This window comes from Callithrix jacchus, chromosome 20 (genome assembly GCF_049354715.1).
Source record: "Callithrix jacchus isolate 240 chromosome 20, calJac240_pri, whole genome shotgun sequence".
Taxonomy (NCBI): Eukaryota; Metazoa; Chordata; class Mammalia; order Primates; family Cebidae; genus Callithrix; species Callithrix jacchus.
In genome coordinates, this window is record NC_133521.1 from 31,304,616 (window position 1) to 31,309,444 (window position 4,829).

Below are 4,829 nucleotides of genomic sequence, written 5' to 3' on the forward strand. Positions count from 1 at the left end.
TTGCTTGAACCTGGGAGGCAGAGGTTGCAGGGAATTGAGATCAGGCCAATATGCTCCAGCCTGTGTGACAGAGAGAGACTCCATCTCAAAAAATAAAAATAGGAAAGAAAATGTAGTACATATACAGACTGGAGTACTATTCAGCCATTAAAAGAATGAGATCTTGTCATTTGTAACCACATGAGGTCATCATTGTGTTAAGTGAAATAAGCCAGGCACAGAAAGATATATGTTACATGTTCTCGCTTGTGTGTGGGTGCTAAAAATTAAAACAATTAAACTAAAGGACACAGAAGAAGGATGGTTACCAGAGGCTGGGAAGGGTGGTCAATGGGTGGAAGTAGGAATGATGGTTGGTGGGTACAAAAACACAGACAGAATAAATAAGACCTAGTATTTGATAGCACAACAGGGTGACTACAGTCAGTAACTGTACATTTAAAAATTACTGAAACAGTATAATTGGATAATAACACAAAAGGTAAATACTTGAGAAAATGGAGACCCCATGTACACTGATGTGATTATTAAGCATTGCATACCTGCATCAAAATAGCTTATGTACCCCATAAATATAATACCTACTACATATCCACAGAAGTTTCAAATTAAAAACAATGTAGCTTCTTCTCTGATAAAACACCAAATGGCGGATGATGCCAGAGGCCCCGGGAGCCCCGGGATGGGGAACCGCGGAGGCTTCGGCAGTGGCATCCGGGCCGGGGCGAGGCTGCGGAGCTCCCCAAGGCAAAGCCGAGGATAAGGAGTGGATGCCTGTCACCAAGTTGGGCCGCCTGGTCAAAGACATGAAGATTAAATATCTGGAGGAGATCTGTCTCTTCTCTCTGCCCATCAAGGAATCTGAGATCATTGACTTTTTTCCTGGGGGCCTCTCTCAAGGATGAGGTTTTGAAGATTATGCTGGTGCAGAAGCAGACCCGTGCTGGCCAGCACACCAGGTTCAAGGTGTTTGTTGCTACTGGGGACTACAATGGTCATGTTGGTCTGGGTGCTAAGTGTTCCAAGGAGGAGGCCTCTGCCATCCGTGGGGACATCATCCTGGCCAAGCTCTCCATTGTCCCCGTGCGCAGAGGCTACTGGGGGAACAAGATGGGCAAGCCCCACACTGTCCCTTGCAAGGTGACAGGCCACTGTGGCTCTGTGCTGGTGTACCTCATCCCCGTGCCCAGGGGCACTGGCATCATCTCAGCACCTGTGCCCAAGAAGCTGCTCATGATGGCTGCTATTGATGACTGCTACACCTCAGCTAGGGGCTGTACTGCCACCTTGGGCAACTTTGCCAAGGCCACCTTTGATGCCATCTCTAAGACTTACAGCTACCTGACCCCTGATCTCTGGAAGCAGACTGTATTCACCAAGTCTCCCTATCAGGAATTCACTGACCACCTGGTCAAGACCCACACCAGAGTCTCTGGGTAGAGGACCCAAGTTCCAGCCGTGGCTACAACACAGGGTTTTTATACAAGAAAAATAAAGTGACCTAACATTGCACTAAAAAATGTAGTGAGGCCTACCTACAATGATTGTTTCTGTACTGAACATGTACACACATTTTTCTTGTCATTACTCCCCAAACAGTACAGTGTAACAATATTGACATAGTATTTACATTGCAATAATTATTATAAGTAATTTGGAGATGATTTAAATTACATGGGAGGATGGGAGTAGCTTATATGCAACTACTATGCCATTTTACATGAGGTACCTGAGCATCCCTGGCTTTTGCTATCTTTGGGGGGTCCTGGAACCAGCCCCATAAGTATACAAAAGAACAACTGTAATAGATTCTGGGAGATCTGTAAATGCTAGATCAGCATTTGACAAAATTCAACACCCTTTCCTGACAAAAGTCAAGAAAAGTAGGAATTGATGGATAATTACCTAACATGATAAAATATCTCAACCTCGGATAAAGGGCAGCATTTTGCATAACTTAGAATCACTAGAAGCATTCCCACTAAAGAAAGAAAGAATACAATTGTGCTCACTACCATCATACAGGAGATAGCAGCCAATGCAATTATATCAGCAAACTAGAGATACAAGAATTAAATAGGAGGAGATAAACTTATTTCCACTTATAGATGAGATGATTATAAACCTAGAACATCCGAGAGAATCAACTAAGAAACTGCTATAAACAATAACCAGGGGCCAGGTCCAGTGGCTCATGCCTATAATCTCAGTGCTTCAGGAGGATCACTTGATGACAGGAGTTTGAGACCAGCCTGGGCAACACAGCAAGACCCTGTCTACACATTAAAAATATAAAGATAAATTGAACACAATGGCCCATGCTTGTCATCCCAGCTCCTTGGGAGGCTGAGGTGGGAGGATCATTTGAGCCCAGGAGTTCGAAGCTATAGTGAGCCGTGACTGAGTCACTGTACTCCAACCTGAGCAACACAGTGAGACCCTGTCTCCAAAAAAGAAAAAAGGCCGGGTACAGTGGCTCATGCCTGTAATCCCAGCACTCCAAAAAAATAAGGTTGGACCTACTCCTCAGAGCATACATCAGGATAAATCCCAAAAGGATCAAAATTTGAATATTTTGAATAAATTTGAATATAAATTTTGATCCTTTTTGATTCAGGAAAATTTTGATCCAGCACTTTGGGAGGCTGAGGCGGGTGGATCAATTGAGGTCAGGAGTTCAAGACCAGCTTGTTCAACATGGTAAGACCCCGTGTCCACTAAAAATATAAAAATTAGCCGGGCGTGATAGCAGGTACCTGTAATCCCAGCTACTTGGGAAACTGAAGTAGGAGAATCTCTTGAACCTGAGAGCCAGAGGGTGCAGTGAGCCAAAATTATACCACTGTACTCCACCCTGGGTGACAGAGTGAGATTCCATCTCAAAAAAAAAAAACACCCATGCACTAGCCTGTTAAAAACAGTCCACTTACAATAACAATAAAAAATGTAAAATACCTAGAAATAAGCTTATCAATAAATGCCCAAGACATATACTACAAAACTGTAAACAATGCTAAAGGACACAGATTTGAACAAATGGAAAGATATGCTGTGTTCTTGGAAAGGAAGATGTAATATCATGAGTAGGTCCAATTCTCTGAAGTTAATGTATAAATTTAAAGCAATCCCATGCATGTCACAAGAGAGGATATTTAAATGGCCAATAAACGTATAAAATAAGATGCACAACCACAATTAATTACCACTACACACACACCAGAATTAACAAAATTAAAAAGACCAAAATTCCAAGTGCTGCAAGGATGTGAAATAACTGGAATCCGCAGACATTTCTGGAAGGAGGGTACATTGTCGCACGTCTGTTTGGAAAACAGTTTGGTAGTATTTTCTGAAATTGAACGTGCATATCCCACAGCTTAGCAATTTCTTTCACAAGTAAATATCCAACAGTACTATGTCTACACGGGCACCAAAAGCCATGTGTTACAATGTTCATGGCATGTGGATAAAACCTCACAAATTAAATGTTGAGCAAAATAAGTCGGATACAAAAGAATACATCTATATAAAGTCTTTTTAAAAATACAGCAAAACCAATCTATGACAAGAAATAAGGGTCAGGCACAGTGGCTCACACCTGCAATTTCAGCACTTTGGGATCTGAAATGGGTAGATTGCTTGAGCCCAGGAGTTTGAGACCAGCTTGGACAACATAGTGAGACCCCATCTCTACAAAAAAATTAAAAATTAGCCAGGCGTGGTGGCATGTACAGGTAGTCCCAGCTACTTGGGAGGATTGCTTGAGCCCAAGAGGCAGAGGCTACAGAGAGCCTAGATAGCACCACTGTGGTCTAGCCTGGGCAACAGAGCAAAACCCTGTCTCAAAGAGAAAGGAGGAGGGGAAGGGAGGGGAGGGGAGGGGATCTGAGTGGGGCTTCTACACGCTGGTAATGTTCTATTTCCAGATCTAGGTAATAGTTACAAGGGTGTGTTCACTTTGTGATAGTTCATTAAGCTGTATACTTCTAATTTATTTACTTCTCTGTATGTGTGTTATACTTCAGCTTTTATCAAAACAATTTCAATAAAAACACTAGCCTGTGTGTTTATGTAATTAGATATTAGATTTTAAAGTTCAAACGGAAAAAAGCAATAATCAAGAATAGCCTGAAAGAGCTCAAAATATAAGGGCAACATCCCTTTCATATATTAAAATACATTTTTTAGGGTCGGGCTTAGTGGCTCAGGCCTATAATCCCAGTACTTTGGGGAGCTGAGGTGGGAGGATCCCTTGAGTCCAGGAATTTAAGACCAGCCTGGGCAACATAGGAAGACCCTGTCTCTGTAAGAAATATGCATATTTTTAAATACTATCAACCTTAATCAGCAAAACAGTGGGAACTTTAATGAACATGAATAGAAAGAGAAACTAATGGAAAAGAGTAGCAAGTTCTGAAATAAACTCAAATGCATATATAGAAAAGAACTCATGATAAATGCCTTATGATAAAATAGCTTCTTAATTTAGCTGAAAAAAAAAGTCATCTGGAAAAAAAAATAAGGTTGGACCTACTCCTCAGAGCATCCATCAGGATAAATCCCAAAAGGATCAAAATTTGAATATAAAATAATAGAAGAAAACATAGAAAATACCAAGTTTTTGGCCAGGTGCAGTGGCTCATGCCTGTAATCCCAGCACTTTGGGAGGCTGAGGCAGGCAGATCGCCTGAGGTCAGGAGTTTGAGACCAGCCTGACCAACATGGTGAAACCCCATCTCTACTAAAACTACAAAGTTAGCTGGGCATGGTGCCACATGCCTGTAATCCCAGCTACTTGGGAGGCTGAGGCAGGAGAATTGCTTGAACCT

At 42.0% G+C, this 4,829-nt stretch overlaps 1 pseudogene; it reads left to right on the plus strand.

The window, feature by feature from the left end:
* Positions 1–646: 646 nt before the first annotated feature.
* Positions 647–1,440, plus strand: LOC100398323 (small ribosomal subunit protein uS5 pseudogene; annotated as a pseudogene).
* The last annotated feature ends 3,389 nt before the right edge of the window (positions 1,441–4,829 follow it).